The 18,425-nt window shown below is 32.9% G+C and overlaps 1 protein-coding gene across 2 annotated transcripts in view; it reads right to left on the bottom strand.

Annotated features, from left to right (window-relative positions):
• Positions 1–18,425, bottom strand: part of LOC308653452 (uncharacterized protein) — a 697,023-nt gene that overhangs the window by 177,108 nt on the left and 501,490 nt on the right. For both annotated transcript variants that reach the window (XR_014023041.1, XR_014023042.1), the window contains exon 3: positions 10,497–10,564. The gene's annotated coding sequence lies outside the window, so the exon portion shown is untranslated. The remainder of the gene's footprint in view (positions 1–10,496; positions 10,565–18,425) is intronic.

Below are 18,425 nucleotides of genomic sequence, written 5' to 3'. Positions count from 1 at the left end.
AATTAAGTTAAAAGAGGCCATTAGTGTGGGCCCTAATCCAATATGACTGTGTCCTTATAAGAAGAGACAAGGAAACAATAGAAATGAAATGAAGACCAAGTGAAAACACAGGGAGGAAATGGCCATCTGTAAAGCTTGGAGAAGGGCTCAGAAGAAACCAGTCCTGCCAACATCTTGTTCTTGGACTTCAAGCCTCCGGAATTGTGAGAAAAAAAAATCTGTTGTTTAAGCCACCTAATCAATAGTATTTGTTCTTTTTAGTCAACCAACATAATGGCTAAGTTAAAAGAGAAGAAACTATCCTTCCATTAGAATACAATTCATTTCCATATTGAACTGCCTCTACACTCAAGTGTTTAATTTTACCTAAGAGAACGTGTGGAGAAAGTGTACCTTTCTCACATTTTCCAGAAAAGAGGGAAACATGTCTTAATATGCACAGACTTTGAAATAATTGTAGGATTTGTTTTTCCTTTAGGATAATCAAAAATGGTAGTGACTTTTGATGATGCAACCCAGTCTTCATGCACACACATTTTAAAATAAAGATCGGGTGACAGATAAAATCTCTACCTGAATAATTGGAAACAACAAAGGTCAGTCTTTATAATTAAAAGGTTTTACAGTAACCTATGCAAAGGTAAAAGATTTTAATAGAAGAAGGAAAGAAATGTGAACACCTTGCAAGGAAGTATAGATAAAGAAAAATGAAGTAGATAAGGTCATCAAGATAAAAACAAGTCAAGGGTTAATTATGATATATAAATCCAGCTCTTTCATGACTGGATTCAACTTATATTTAACATTAATTTGAAATCATTTCTCTGTGTTTTTTGTATATTGTCACCTAAGAAATAGGTGAAAAACGATTATAATATGATATTGGCTTTTCTGTGAGAGTCAATGAAATTTCCATGGAAAGTTAGTAGTGTTTGAAAGAAGAAAAGAGGCCAATGACAAACACCTGTCCAGAAGATGTAGGAAAAGGTGATTGAAAGTGCTATTGGGGTATAGTTTTCCCAGCAGCAATGCCCACCAGCCGCCATATACATTGGAGCATTCACTCCTTCATCTTATGATTCACTATCTTCTCAAATATTCTTTTTCATGCTGATCATGAGTGGGGCAGTGGACTGTGTTGTATGCTATTAAAAAACACAGCCTCTGTTCTCATGTTTCCATGTAAACTAGGAAACAAATTGAGAGCAAAATAGGTTCTAAAGAGAAAAGCAGTGTGTTCGCTGAACACTTCAGAATGCTGAGGTGGCTGTATAAATGTTACCTAATGTTAAGAAAATATTGATAATTAGCACATACTTCGAATACTTACAACAATCAAATTACTGTAAAAGATGCTATCATGAACGATGCCATATTTTTGTTATAGTACAGCTACCCATTGTCAGTCTTAAAATGCCTAAAAATATATCATGGTATACATGAAATTACAATTGTTAGTGTTTCTTTTTTTTTTAAGAGAACACTTTATTATTTCCCATACTAGTTAAACCCAAAAAAGACCAGCAATATCTATTGAAATTCTAACCTTTCTAAATAAAATCCAAGGTAGAATCTTTATGCATGAAATACATGAAAACCCATTTCCACTCCAAAGGACACCAAAGCGGCTTCCACTTGAAGGACAGTACACTAATAATAGCACATTGAAAAAATGAAAACCTGCTTCTCAATATGAATACACAAAAAGCATTGAGGAATAATTTCAAATAAATGTGAAATGTAAGTTGAATGCACTCATGAAACAACACAAATTATTATAAAGAAAATAGTCTTCAATGACTGAGTCAATATTTTTCACAAATATAATATGCAAAGAATTAAAATAAAACATAAGGATCAATGTCAAAATAGAAATATGCCTTACTTTTTACTTGAGATAGCAAATGAAGATATACACAGATACATAAACATACATATAAAATACAGTACATTGAAATAATAGAAGTTCTGTAATCTTACTAATCTTTCTGCCCCCCCTGGTACCAGGAATTGAACTTCTGGGACACTTGATCACTGAGCCACATCCCCAGCCTTATTTTGTATTTTATTAAGAGACAGCATCTCACTAAGCTGCTTAGCACCTTGCTTTTGCTAAGGCTGGCTTTGAACTCATGATCCTCTTGCCTCAGCCTCCCAAGTGTCTAGGATTAGAGTCCTGCACCACTGTGCCCAGCTTATAGACTTACTAATCTTAGCAAAATTTTTTAAAGTCTTCATACTCTCATAGTTTTTTTTTTTTAAATAAAAAACATTGTCTGCTTCAATCTATTTTTCTGAATCTATAAATACGCTTTTTTGAAGGAATATTTGAAGGTAACTATATATTTTATCAAATATATTTTGTATTTTCAGAAGAATTAAGAACAATCTAAACATACATAGGAGAAATAGATATGAATAGTCACATGTTTACAAATAAACTAAATTATTAAAACTCTTCCCCAGACTCAAAGTTTCATAGACATAAGGAAGAACACACATTAATTCCTCTATAACTCCTCCAAAAAAATTAAAAGGAAAGGGCACTTCCTAAAGCAGTCTGTAAACCCAGAATTACATTAATGCCAAAACTACCTAAAGAAATTACAAAAAAGGAATTGTATAGACTGATATCTTTTGAGAAGATAGATGAAAATTCCCCAGAAAAGCATTAATAAGTCAAATTAAATAATGTATAAATGAATTTTACACTAAGAACAAGTGATATTTATTCCAGGTATGTAAGGCTGGCTCAACATTGGAAAATCAAATTAATGTTTGAAAATTAATTAATTAATCAATTCACTATATACACATACTAAAAATGAAAATCATATGATCATACCAATTGATAAGAAAGATAAAACATTTGAAATAATCTAACACTTTGTCATGAAAAAATCCTTAAGCAAACTATCAATAGAAGGTACTTTCCTCAAACTGAAGAACATCCACAACAATTCTACAGCTACCATCATACCTAATGGTGATGTAACATATGTTTTCCCCATATGACGGAGAATAAAAAAAGGATGTTCCCTTTCTACACTCTTATTCAACATCATATAGTTAAAGACAAGAAGCGTAACAAAAATATAAAATTTGGAAAGGAATTCTGAAATTGTTTATATTCACAGAGATCTGATCTGTATAGAAAATTCTAAAGAAATTACAAAAACAAAAAAACAAAAAACAACCACAAAAAACACAGGTATAACAAAGTTGCAGGAGCAAGGTTAGCATACAGAAATCAATTGCTTTTCTTTTTAGCAGCAGTAATTGCTTGAAACTTAAATTTTAAAAATATCATTTATAGTAATATTAAAAAGTGAAATACTTAGGTATAAATATAATATCTACATATAGATGTGTAATACAGCACATATATGTGAAAACCTACAAACACCAATAAGGAAAAGAATCAAGGAAGATCTAAATAAATACATGTTCTTCTTTTGTGGCTGAATGGGCCTTGAACCAGAAACACCATGATAGCAAGGAATGCACCTAACATCTAGATCTTGATTGCTAAAACCATTCTCTAGTAAAAGGAACTAATGCTTCTTAGAGAAATGCTTAATTCTAGCACTTCACAAGAATATTCAAGGATGAACTTGAAGCCTCTAGTAACAATCAGCAAGAAAATGATAAGAAATAAGTAAAATAAAGCAAAACATTGGTGGGATAGATCAAAGGGATATATTGACAACTCCAAGATGCCTCAATGGCTACAACTGGAACAATTTGAACAACATAGGTTGTATTGAATTATGACCCAAAGTACAAAATAAATATCCATGGCTCTATCCTGATGAAAGTAAATGATCTCATGCAGAAGAATTCAAAATTATATATGATATATATATATGTGTGTGTGTGTGTGTGTGTGTGTGTGTGTGTACACACACACACACACACACACACACTCACACACACACTCCCATTTTTAAGGAGCTGGAGCATAATTTTCCATTCTTTAAGTGTGGACCAAGCAGAATGACTTCCTTCCAAAGAATTCAATTTTGAAAGAGAAAATTTGTAACTTTACAGTGGTCTTCCTTCTAAAGATGCAAAAAATATCAGACAAAGTCCAATTATAGGATTTATTACAGTTGATGAGTAAACATCAAAACTGTCAAGGTCACTAGAAACAAGGAAAGTCTAAGAAACAGTCATAAACAAGAACAGCCTAAGGAGACATCACTATTACATGGGATCCTGGAACAACAACAACAAAAAGGCAGTGAGGAAATCCTAATAAAGTGTGAACTGTTGTGGTTTATAATAATGTATTAATTGTGCTTTATTAATGTGACAAATATATTGTAGTACTGTAATGAGAAACTAGATGTGGGGTATATAGGAACTCTATCTTGAACTGTTTTTGTAATAGTTTTATAAATATAAAATTGTACTAAAATCGAGCCAGGCGTGGTGGTACACACCCGTAATCCCAGCAATAGTAGAGTTTGAGGCAGGAGGATTATTAGTTGAGTTCAGCTTAGGCAACTTAGTGAGACCCTGTCTCAAAATAAAATAAATAAAAATCAAAAGGGCTGGGAATGTTACTCAGTAGGCAGAGTACCCCTCAGTTTAATTCCCAATACAAAAAAAATAGTAAAATTAAAAGTTTCTCAAAACATAAACTTACAGACTTTTAAAACAAAACAACAAAAACCAAATGATTAAATACTTCATGGGTACATTACCCAAACATTTTCTCAAGTGTGGAAGTAATGTCTAGAGCATAATTCCTGAAAAATTACATTACAGGTAACAGAATAATATATTATATTATATTACAGGTAATAGATTATATTACAGGTAATAGAATAATAAAACTATTCCCTTATTTCCTCCTAAAGTGTTTTCCTTGGTCTTATTTTATTTTTTCCTTCTCATGAACTTGACTTTCTTTTCAAGTCTTTTAAATGTAAATGTTGCTAAGATGCTCTCCTTTCCCCCCACTTTTCTCACTGTACTTCCCATGCTTGACATCTCACTGATGCTGACATCAGTTGATGTCCTCCCATCTTTAGTACAGACCCTTTTATAAGTGCCCACACTCTATTTTCTAAATGCCCATAGACATCCCCTCTCCATCCATAAAACCCCAATCAGTCTTTTCCCTTTTCTGTTTAACAGGCAGCCATTGCCTCACGCACACCGGAATCAGAAGACACCCCAAGATATCTAAACACTTTCTGGGTAAAACACTGGAACAAGCAGAAAAGCATGAAAAGGTCAAGTTCTCAAGTGGAGAAAAAGTTAGTAGTAACTTTTTGGTTAAAACATGAAGATAGTGATAAAATTTATTGAAATGAAGACTGGGTTCTCTCAGAAAGAAGGTATAGATGGCAGATTCCCATTTTTAGCTGGCCAGTCCATGTACCACAGCATTTTTTGCCACACCATAAAGCAAACATGTTATGTTTCAAATTTATAATCTTCCGAAGAAATTGAAATACTCAATGTCAGGAACCAAAATTCCATTACAGTTCTCATGTGTCTAGTCTATACTTCACAAGTCCCATGTGAAACATAAAGCAAGGAATGTGGATAAGGTTTTAGAAATAAAACCTTATGTCTGCAAAAACTTGATTAATACGTTCACCTTTTTTTGTGCAATAGTCTAACATATAATGAATCTTGATTTATAAGGAAAACAGTACCATATAAAATTGGAGAGATATGCAGGGATAAACCGATAACCTTTAATTGTCCTCTTAAAGAAGGTGGCATCTCTACTCTCACAAATATCACCACGGAAAAAATGGGAACAGCCATTAGGGACCTGGGTCAAAGTACAAAGTATGCTTTTTTTTCCCCCCCCTTGGGAGTTTCCCCCTCCAGGTAAATTCACTGGATCAACCCCCAAGCATTCAGCACCCTCCTGCTGCCCTCAGGCAATTCCAACTCTCTGAAATCCTCCTCTTTTTCCTTCTCCAGAAATGGTTTGGTCCATTGAAATAAAACTTCTAGTCAGTTCCACTTTTCAGTCAAATCTCCAATTTCCTTAGGCTGGCTGATTTTGGCAGATCCTAAGCAAAATGTTAATCTGATAATCTGATTAAATTAATGCATTGTAAATTGTAAATGGCTAATATCCTAAATTTCTGAGAGAATCTGAGTACTTGACAATCTAATTTGTAGAAGATACAAAGGAAATGTATTGAACTAGAAACCTGAGTGTCCTGGTCACACTAAAATTCCTTTTTCTGCCCCTTCTCCTCCATTCTTCTTTCTTTTCTTCCTTCCTTTCTTCCTTCCTTCCTTTCTTCATTCTTCCCATCCCCTATTTCTCCCTTCCCTCCTTCTTTCTTTCCTCTGGAGATGGTTTATAAGATCTGGCAGGCTGTGCAGAGGTTATATGCAAATACTACATCACTTTGTGTAAAGGACTTTAACATCCATATACCAGGAGACAAGAATTTAAGAAACTTGTTCAGGATCACACAGTAGATAAACTTTATTTAAGGGCAACTGTAAGAACATATAAAAAAATGCACAATCTACTCCTCCAAGAATATATACAGGTATATGCTTCTTTATATTAAGTTACATGTGAATATTGATACCATTTCATGCTTAATCTTTAGCAGAAAGCATGGGATCAGCAAGTGGAAATTAGACTAACCTTGAAATATCACCATGCATGAAAAATTCTGAGGGTATCTTGCATTAGCTTGGAAGAAAGCTGTTGAATGGAATATTATAGAAAGCAATAAAAAGTAGAGCAATAAAAAGTAGAATTACTTCCAGGTCACTTTGTCTAAGAGGCAATCCACAGAAGTAGAGGTATCAAAGTCAAGCTTTGCCAGGCTTGTGGGTGACACACTCAGAGAAAACGGTAAACTGATCAGATAGAGACAAATCGAGAATACTGACTTTGAGAATCCTAAGCAGTATCTGAAAAAGAGAGTGAGTTCTCTAATCACTGTAAAATAGAAGAGAACAATACAATACAGATTTATGTTATAATAAAGCTTTATGTCATCTAAGAACATAATCCAAGTCAATAATGTTTTGTTTTATTATTATCAAATAAGTCATTTAGGACATTCCAATAAACATTGCTAAACAGAATATCACCACCAAGTAGCAGGTCATGCAAGGGAAACATTTGAACATTTGCTCAACAAATATTGTAGCAGACAGTTTTAAAAAGTCTGTTTTAAACTTGTTGAGGTTAAAAACAATCTAGTAATACAGATATATTATTATAAAGCATAAAATAAAGATACTTTTCATTCATTTCTCTGTCATTCTGTTCTTCTAATATAAAACTATAAACCTGGGGTGTTTGCAAGAATTTTTCGATGAATGAATAAATAATACTCACTTGCACTGTTTTGTAAAAGAAAAATACTAAAATTATGTTTCTGCCTATGTGCATATGTGGCTTTAACTTTATTGACATAGTTTTTCCTATAGTAAAAGGGATATTACAATTGATATTATGTTATAACTTGATTCTCTTTGATTTTTTCAAACTATGTCATATAACACTTTCCAAGTCAGAAAATTCAGTCCTCCATACTTCTTTAGAATACTTATCTAATATTCCATAGTTTGTGGTATCCTAAGTCATTTAACTCTTCTAGAATACCTGGTCTTTTCCTCAGGCTGGATTTTTTACACATTTATGTACATTTTATTAGTAATTAGAGATCTACGCTCTTACTCTTACTATTGCTCTTTAATTTCTGTAGAAACTCAACCTATGTCTCGTGTGTTTAATCATGGAAAGAGTGTATATTTATTCTCTATTATCCAGCAGAAATAAAATACTGAAGACTTGGAAAAGTTACTTTATCCCATTACTTCTCATACATTTCACACTGTATGTTTGAGGGGGTAACAAAGTAGATCTGAAGCCAAGTGGCTGAGTTTAAAATACCCTGTGGACCATAGTTAAGTATGTAAAAGTTTAATAAACTTAAATTTCCAGTTACTCTGGCCAAAAGTTTATGTTTAAGAAATATTAACTGACCATCTTAAAAGTAAATTCTAGGCATTGGATGGGTGGTTAGGCAAAGCATTTCTCTGAGGATTCTAAGCAAAAAGGAAACTTGCTGGCATCAGAGTGAATGGGGTCATCCAAACAACAGCAACTACATTTCCATCTCTTTCTGCTTATCCCCCTTGGCACTAACGAGACCCCTGTGTACAGAGAAATTTTGCAGCTGGGGAGAAGAGACAAGCATCTGACTAAGAAATAACACCACAACTCGGAACAACTTTTGGCCTTCTATGTTGATCTTATTAAATTTCAACTGTTTCTTCTGGAAAAACGATTCACTAGAGAAAAAAAAAATACTACGAAAAAGACTTCTGGTGCCATGAGTAATGCTAACAGGCTCAAATATCTTTCAGGTGGAGAATATATTCACCATTCACCATCAAATTGAGACATGAGCTGGTATGGGAAGCTTCCTTGGGCTTATGTAGAAACCAGCGTCATCTCCCTCACTCCCCCACCAAAAGAATTGCCAAAGTACCTAAACCATTTCTTTATAACAGATATGTTTAAATAAAAAGAGAAAATTATTTATCAGTTGGTATAGACGCAGGGTGAGAATCTTTATAAATAGTGTTCAGGAAAACAAAATATGTTGCTGGAATAATAAAGTAAAAATACCATACTAAGTAAACATGGAGGCAGGAAAGCCATGTCTCTGCATTAGCAGGGATGGAGGTATTGTGTAGGAAGCAAAGCAAATCAGTTCCAGAGTTTCCATCAAAGTAAAATAAATGTGTATTTAATTTATAATATTATATATACACAAATACATATATACAAAATTTATATATATATTTATATATATATGACTGGGTGAAAACTGGTTTTCTATTTGTAACTGTGAGCAAAAGCAATCAATAAAACAAAAAATAAAACAAAAACAAATATAAAAAAACCCTGGAGATGATAGAGATTGATATTCATATTATAGGGGTTGATATTAACAGAATATATTAAAAAATGAATGTCTTTCAAAAATATACATTTAGTCACAAAAGGTATTTTAAGAGTTTGCATAAAGATTATAAAACCAACACAAATGGAGATTTACATATTATACATATAAATGTACATAAAAAACATATTTTTAAATTTCCAAGAATGATTACTCAAATTCAGTTCATGTTTTAGAAACTTACAATTGGGAAATACTGGTGCTGGGGATGAAATTTAGTGGTAGTTTTGTGTAAACCCCTAAATTCAGCCCCTGTACCAGAAGAAGGAGGAGGAGGAGAAGGAGAAGGAGGGGGAGGGAGGAGAAACAGAAATGTACCATAAAAATGTTCTGAATAGTTTTTATCCACTGAAGAACATTATTAATTTAAAAGGAAACACAAGGTACAATTTTTTACAGCTAACACCACTTGTGATATGAATGAAAATAAACATACTAAAATTCTATACTTTCTTCAGAATCTTGTTATTAATCACATCTGTTCTGAAGTTGTAAAACCATATTAGGTAAAAATTTTTTGTCACCAGTATACCTGAAAAGCTGATTAAATTCACTAACCATCTCCACTGACTCCAGAATTAAAGGACTATACATACAACATATATTGCATGTATTTCCAAAATGATTACTGTGTATCTTATATAGAATTTACTCTCTGATCTCAATTTAAGGACTTCTAGTTTCGAAGAAAGACACTAACTAAATAAAGTGAGACCTACTAGTTGTTTCTGAAATTGGATGAATATGAGGAAATATAGCTTGTACCTCCATGACACTGTAAACATAGACCATTCTCCTGGTAACTTGGAGGGGTGACATGGCAGTGGGGAGCAGAGTAGACAGACAACTATGTGACTCTAGTCATGTACCAGAAAGAACTCTGCATTATTCTTCTGTTATTTTTCCTCTACATTCTCTATCTATCACTCATTTTGGGGGAGACCCTACAGATGGCATTTTGAATAGTGTAAGAAGTGAAAAGAACCCTTACTTAATAAATATAGTTCTAAAATTCACTTAGAACCAAGACACTAGAGATTCTTATAAACTATGTAAAACAAACCTACTTTTGTACATGTTTTTTAAAAGCCCTTTAAATCAAAATCTATCTACTCAACTGTTGCATATGTATATTAAACAGTTTGAGGAACCTAAATTAATAACCAATTTCAAGAGATGGTAGTCATGACTTGCTGTTAAAACCAGTATTGTAATCCTAGATGTTATATTAAGAAACTGCGGCTGTAGGAGCAAAAATACACAAAGCTATCTTAAATTTGTCCTGATTAAAACTCACAGTAAAAATTACCTGAGATGGGTGAGAGCCAAGTGTATTTTACATCAAGTTTATCAAAATAAGCTTATAAGAGTAGATCAATTTTGATATAATTGGGTAATTTGTCAGAACTGCTTATGATACCATAAATATGCATTTCACATGAATGCAACTGACAAATGACAGCTGCTCAATGGAACCCCCAAAACTCGGTTCCACTGGTCTATATGAAAGTCACTTACCACATTCTATATTTCATTCTTTGTTCAAATCTTGACACTGAGAGTTGTCTTAATCTCCAAAACAGCTCCTGAAAAATAAAAAGATTATAAGTGTCTGCATTTATTTGTATGCATACAAATATTTTCCCAAAATAATAGTCAGCATTTTAGATATTTTTCAACCTTTGCTGTTAAGACAAAGATCCAGAAACTATCAGCAAATTTGTAGATTTTTTTTTTTTAAGAACTGGATTTTTTTCACTGAATGTTTTCAGGGATTAAAATGTGTCTATACTCATCTTTGAAAAGTTTTAAATGTGCATTTGTACTTTTGTCCCTAGGGTTAACATCTGTGTGGTTGTTGTTGTTGTTTCTGTTTTTAAGGACTTATTTGAGGTGCCAAGAGGTCCTAATTAGATAAAAACAAACAAACATGAATTACATTTCAGAACTCAAGTGTCAGAACAGGTACCCATTTGATTTAACGATTACTAATAGGAGCACAGAAAGTCACCAACAGGTAATTTCCACCTGCCTCAGCATATTTTAGTATGTTAGAACAATTTTATTAAATAACTACCCAATATATTAGTCTCATGGAAAATGCTTTAGTTTGTTCTAGTTTTTCCTACCCCTTATTTTATAAATGAAAGAATGAATATATGGATGCATTTTTAAAAATGCCAAATGATCACTCTGTTACAGAGTATACCATTATCATCCTTAAGAGGATCATGCTGTTTGCAGGGCTGATCAAATAGAACAACAAACTAGAGGTGATTTGTTTCTGCTCAATTTACAAATCAATATATAAAAAAGGTATGGGGCTAGTTTCTGAGGTCTACAAACATCATTTGAGGGATTTACAATCCATTGAGGAAAATAATACGGATATCTACAACTAATGATAAAACATGACACAATGATATTAATTAGGAACAGGACACTCCTCTCATTCTTTTTAAGTTGAACAGGGTAGGTATCACTGAGGTATAATTTAAACTGTACATGAATGAAATGTTACTATGTTCAAACATGGAGCAAGAGAGAGGGAGAAAAATTGAAATGAAGAAAATAGCATGGTTAGCCAGCAAAGAAAAAAGTGGGATGGAAGAACCCAATGAGAGAATTTAACCACACTCCAAGTGAGAGATCACAGTAGGAGAAAGAAGCTCATGTTTATAAGGAAAATTTTAATGACTTTAGATTAGTTGTTAATTGAGTTGGAATAACTATGGGAAATTCAGAACTGGAACTCAGGATGGATATCCACATTAGATGTGAGGATTGAATCATGTGCATGGGGTGGTAACAAAAGTTTTAGGAGCCTTAGAGAGCATATATACAGCAGGTTAGAGAAAACAAAAATGAGAAGAAACAGTCAAAGAAGAAAGGGAACTGAAAGAGTGTATTTCAGATACCATGAGGTTAGAGTTTCATGAAGAGAGTGGCCAACATCGTCAAATGATGCATGTAGTTAACAGATCGGCTTCATACCAAGTTGAGCGCAGTCTTTGAGGGAACAGTTTCATTGAGGTTGTAAGGAAACAAACCAGATTACAGATTGTTTAGGATAAATGAGTCAATGCAGAAACTATTCCAAATGAGAAGGGCAATTACTGAAAAATCAGGCATCAGAGGTGGGGAGGCAGCTCTGGAGTAGAGAGCTTGCCTAGCGTATGCAGTGTGAAGAAAGGAAGGAAAGAAGGAAGGAAGGAAGGAAGGAAGGAAGGAAGGAAGGAAGGAAGGAAGGAAGGAAGGAAGGAAGGAAGGAGAAAAAGAGAGAGAGCACAAGAGAGAGCATATCCAGGACATTTTTCAGAAAGAAAGTCATATTGAAAAGTGAAGAGAAAGAAGGCAAATACATGAAAGAATGTTTAAACTATCAATTTAAATTTGGCATATTTTAATGTGATTTTTCTGTGATATTCATTGAAGAGGTGCATCAATCAAATGAGATTTTTCAGCCAGGAAAATTAAGAGATATCCTTGAACAACTAAATTTCAGTATCTTAATAATCTCCAGGTTATTAAGAAAGAACACAGGTAATATGTGTGTTTTGAGAAAACTGCATTCATATTTTTAAAATATTTTTGATAAAATATGTATTCTTATATTAAGTGGCTTTACCAAGCTCTGAAATACAATCTCATAAATCTTCTAAAAAGGACAAAGCACCAGCAAAAAATAAAAATAACATATTTTCTACTTTTAAAAATCCTCTAAAATATGCACTCTTATCACAGGAAAAATAAAATATGGTTTAAGAAAGCACTTGGGAAAATAAATGTTTTCCACTCTAACAATCCTCACAAATATTCCTGAAAATATTATTACATTTCTGAAAGATATGTAGCTGCTCATACATCAGACAAGCTGAAATTGACAATTCTAAATAAAATATTATCTAGTACTCTTCATTAATGTCAAGGTCATGATGGGAAATGAAAGACTGAGGCTATGTCAAATTTGTGAGGACTGAGGTGATGTAGCATTGGATTCTGGGTCAGATTCTGATGCAATAAAAAAAAATCTTAGATAACTGAGGACACTTGAGGAGGTCTATAGATTAGTTAATAATTTTTTTTTCAATTAATCATCTGGATTCTACAAATAGTTATGTAAGAAGTTAATATTTGGGAAAGATGGATGAAAACTATAAGGGAATTTTGTACTGTTTAAAAAGATATTTTGGTAAACCTGAAATTATTTAAAAGTGAAAAGGTTTACTAAATGCTTTATAGCTATAAAAGGAAATTTAGTGAAGAGTCATATATGCAGGGAATAAGAGAACAAAAGTAGACTATGTACTTGTCGGGACTATGATGTTTTTCTTTTTTAAAATATGGCCATAACCAAGTGAAAATAAAGAAATACAACAAGAATACCTGGTCTTAAATAAATTCCCCATTTACAGGTATAAATTAATTAAGAAAATAAACTAATAAAAACTCAGAATATAAGTCTTCAGTCTCCATTTTCATGTTATTCTCTCAGTATAAAGAGGTTGCCAAGGCCAGTTTTCAAGTTGCTTCCCACTCAATTTTGAGCATCTCCTCTATGAACAATACTTAATCATAAGGCAAATGTAGCCTCTGGTTATGAAAATGTTGGATTATTATACCTGTGTCCCATTAACAGTACTTCATAGGCTGCATAATGACAAAAGAGGTAAGCAAAATAAAAGAATGAGGAGATATTTGGATTTAGCATCCATAAGACTGGACCAAAAGCTGTCACATGGAGAAAAGGAGGAAGGATAGGAGACAGGCAGAGTTATTTGAAGGTACCAGAGAATTCTGATGTGTACTCCTTGAGGCATAAAGGAGTTGGTCACCTCAAGTAGAAAGAAAATCCTAAGCAGAGGCATAAGACTAGAAAATGACAGAGTTGTTCTGATTACCCAACTCAAAAAAAAAAAAAAAAAAAAGGAAGCGCTCCAAGGGTGGAATTTCATTGAGTGATAGGATGTGAGGAAGACAGGTTTAAAGAGCCTTGGAGCTTCCAGCAAATTATGTGCAGCAAGTAAACACCAATGTCTCCCACACTGAAGGCCAGTTATATTAAATGCTGTTAAATCCATTACAGTTTACCAATTCAGTGAATTTCCTCAGAATCCAAAGGATAAAGTACATATTTTAGGTGCTGTTACCAAAATGGTGTTGACTAATTACCAAGAAACTGGATCTTAAAATTTTACTCTGAATATATCATTTTATAAACAACCAATTGCCATCTGCCTGCCCACTTCTAATAGGTAAATAATTGAGGATCATGGACAAGTATCAATTGTCCACAGAAATTTTGTAAAGTGAAAATCCCTGTTAATTTGATAAAAATATCATTTTAGCATCACTTTCTAAGTTATTTTAGCAGCATTTGCCCATAAAACAATAGTCCCAGAATATGTTAGCTGGTCTGATGTCAAAAAGTATTCTCTCATTAAGTTTATTAAACACTGGGATAAGCAAGATTAATCAGATTATTTGCTATAAAAGATTTCAGAACTTTAAGAACACTAATGAAAAATATGATATTTAATAGGGGAGATGAGATGCACTGTGATACAACCCCAAAAGAGATCTAATAGCTCAGCTGTCCAGAGAACACACACACATTGGAAAACAATGAGGAAAATGTGTATTTTCTTGGCCTCATTTTAAGTATATCAGTCAATGGTATAGCTCAACAAAATGTCTATGAGGAGAGACAAAATGTCTCTAAAATAATTTGATTTTTGTGTACCTATTGTTGTTCTTTTAACTTTTTCAACAAATGTCATCTATTGGAAAATGTCTTGGAAAATGTCTCTTCTTTTAAGACGGAAATTGTTAGGGGAGAAAGCATGATTCCAATCTCTCTGGGCAAAAAAAAAAAAATGCTATTGTGTCAACTGGAAAGCTGAATTTTATTCATATAATAATATAGTTGAATCATTTGAAATGATCAGTTAACTGATGATGTTGATACGAAAATAAAAGAAGCACAGTAATAGAAAATCAAGAATGTTAATCACTAGATAAATAGTCAAGGAAACAAAAATGCAAGAAATGAAGCAGTAGTTTGTTATGCATTTCACAGACCTATAGGTCCTATTACAAGGCAACCATACTCTATAACAATATAATGTCAGCACTTTGGAACTAGTTCATAATTTGGGGTACCAGGATCTAAAAAGAGTGGAGATTTGCCAAATATATTATGATTCTGTAGTATGTAAATGTTCAGCAGAAAGAATACATTGACCAAAAACATTAATATGTTAAATTTGATTTCAAAATGCCAATACATAGTCATCAGATTGTTTTATTAAGAAGTTAATATTATGTGATAGTACTAAGGATATTGAAATTAAAGCTATTTCTCATATCTGCTGTCATATTTCTTCATCACACATATGTTAGCTAAGGTTTTCTTGGCATTTTCATTAGGCTATTTACATAATTATAATCATTTTTGTTTTACAGTCATCTCAATCAACAAATGGTGAGATTATATGTTCTCAAGTGGATGATCATAATTGCTAGACATGTGGCAGACACAAAATACTCTTAAGGGAAAACATCATGTATATCTCAATACAATATTTGTTTTGAGGATTTATAAGCTCTCAAAAAATACCCTTTTTCTAGCAGAGTTCTATAATCAGGTCTTCCCTCATAAATAATCACTGACTTGACTGTGATATTCACTCTCTCTAGAATGTGAAATGCTATAAGAGTATGAGAGTTCTAGGCAATGACTGGATTTGACTGCTCCTGCTCCTAATAAGAATGCAACTAATATCACTCAACTTTCTCCAGGTTGTTATTGCGTTTTTTTCTTTCACCAGCTCTATGAATCTTTATTCTCCATGATAACAAGCAAATTCATGAGGAAAAAAAAATTGTCACAGTATCTAAAGTTTTCAGTAAAGTTTGATGAACGGAATAGACTAACAGTTGATTTCAAAAATATAGGAATTCTTAAATGCAATATTATTTTCAGTTCAGAAGTAATGAGCTTACTTTAAAAAAAAGTTATCTTTTTTCTTATTCAAACAATGAGTGCTTCTTGTTCAATATTCCTTATATCTTGAGAGGTAAGTGCCAGCTTGAGTGAACAGCTACCACACATGAAGGAAATGATTCTGTTCCAATGCCTGAATGTTTTTTCCCCCAGATGCAGATATGGCCAGGCCCTCAGGTCTTCCAAGTTATTACTCAAGAGTGTCTCCTCAGTAACCTCTCATTGACAACCCTACCTATAATTTTTAACCACCTTGACATTTCTGTCCCCTCCACCTGCTTTATTTTTATAGATATAATTTTATAGAAAAATTTAGAGATACAATTATTAAATTATGAGCACTATACCCTAATCAGTAACCCTAGTTTGAAAGGTCTAACTGGATGGAAACTATAGGCAGGTAGCATCTGGCAGGAGGAAGTGAATCACTGAGAGTATGCCCCAGAAAGGGTCATCTTCCCTGTGGTCCCTTCCCTTTTCTTTCTCTGCTTCTAGGCCTCCAGGTACGGAGAAGCTTCCCTCTGCCATGTTGTCCTGTCTCTCCTTGAGCCCCTAGAGTCAGCCACCATGGACTAAATCTCTGAAACTTTGGGCCCAAATAAGCTTTTCTGACTCTAAATTGCTTTTGTTAGATATTTTGGTCACAGCAATGATTATCTGACTAACATAGTCCCTGTCACCTACCAGATGCTACATGAATAGTTGCTGAATGAATGAATCATGACTATCATTAAAAAAATCTCTTTTAGGGGCTGAGGTTGTAGCTCAGCAGTAAGCTCTTGCCTAGCATGTGCTAGGCACTGGTTTTGATCCTCAGCACCACATAAAAATAAATAATAAAATAAAGGTATTGTGTCCAGTAAAACTAAAATATATATATATATATATATATATATATATATAATTTGGTGAAGTGCACCAACTAGCAGGATTGTCTGTACAGATAGAAGAGCTTAATATATATATATATATATATATATATATATATATATATATACACACACACACACACATATATAGCACCAACTAGCAGAATTGTCTGTAAGCTCTTCTATCTGTACAGACAATTTTGCTAGTTGGTGCAATATATATATATATATATATATATATATATATAAAATATTATTATTATATATATTAAGCTCTTCTATCTGTACAGACAATTCTGCTAGTTGGTGCACTTCACGAAATAATTGTCTACTCAGAACTTTTTAATCGTTCAGTAGCAATGATTAAATGCTGACATAAGTGGATGCCGAAATATTGGACAATCAATAAAATGTCATAAAATATGTTATATGATGAGCAAATATTCATGCAACATATAAAAACAACTTTGAAAGAAGAAAACTTTAGCCAGCCATGGTGGCAGAGGTCTATAATCCCAGTTACTTGGAAGACTGAGGTGGGAGGATCAGAAGTTTGAGGCCAGACTCTGCAATTTAGTGAAACCTTGTTTCAAAATAGAAAATAAAACGGTTTGGGGATATATAGCTCAGTGGTAGAAAAACCCTGATTTTGACACCCAGTACCACAAAGAAAAATTTAAAAAGCTTTTAAAAAGTACAGTAAAATAAGATGGATATAGGAAGAAAATACCAACATCTGTTCTCATCTATATCTCCTTAAATTTTATAATCTTATCTATATCACTTTAAATTTTATAGATTTATGTTTTATTTTTCCAACCTTTTTTTTTTTAACTACAAATCCCAATGGGCACACTCAATATGGTCAGGCCTAATTATCTCATTGTTTACCTAGGATTTAAATTTGATTTTATTTTATGGCCCTTTCTTTTGACCTTTGGAAAATCTCCCAGAAGACAAGGCCATAGACAATATTGCTCTGCAGCACCTATTCTGCAGTAAATTCATGGCCACAGCGTATTACATGTGTACATGCTAACAGGTTGTTTGATTCACAAAAGCCATCATATTTGATTATAACAGAAATAGGAATCAAATATGGTATAATTTCATATACACCATCTGTAGCCATACAAACAGGTTGCTGTAACCTTAAAGCCAACTAGCTATTGAGAGTAACATTAAGATAAGAGACTAGCAAATTAAGCACTTATTCTGAAATGATGTATCATTTAGGGTATCATGACAGTTTAATTTAAAAGTTGAAGGAAAAGTCACCTTGTACAAAGGACGTACGGATGGATATGAAACCAAATGCACTATCACAACTGTCAAAAATTAGGAAATTTATACTTAATATCATTAATATTTGTACAATATGACATTTATCAATGTCAAGCATTTGGGTCATTTTAAATTATTTATTTTTAAAAGTCTGTATTGTATATTTTTCTAAATTCTGTATAACCATACTGTGAAAAAATCTCAGACATTTTTACTTACAAAAAGCCCTTAAAGATAAATATTTTTTAAAAAGAAAGGAAAATATTTGCACTACTCTGATTATGTCAA

The sequence above is a fragment of the Spermophilus citellus genome, assembly GCF_964194105.1.
Source record: "Spermophilus citellus genome assembly, chromosome: 7".
NCBI lineage: Eukaryota > Metazoa > Chordata > Mammalia > Rodentia > Sciuridae > Spermophilus > Spermophilus citellus.
The sequence above is the reverse complement of the archived record's forward strand: the minus strand, read 5'-3'. Positions and strand labels throughout refer to the sequence as shown.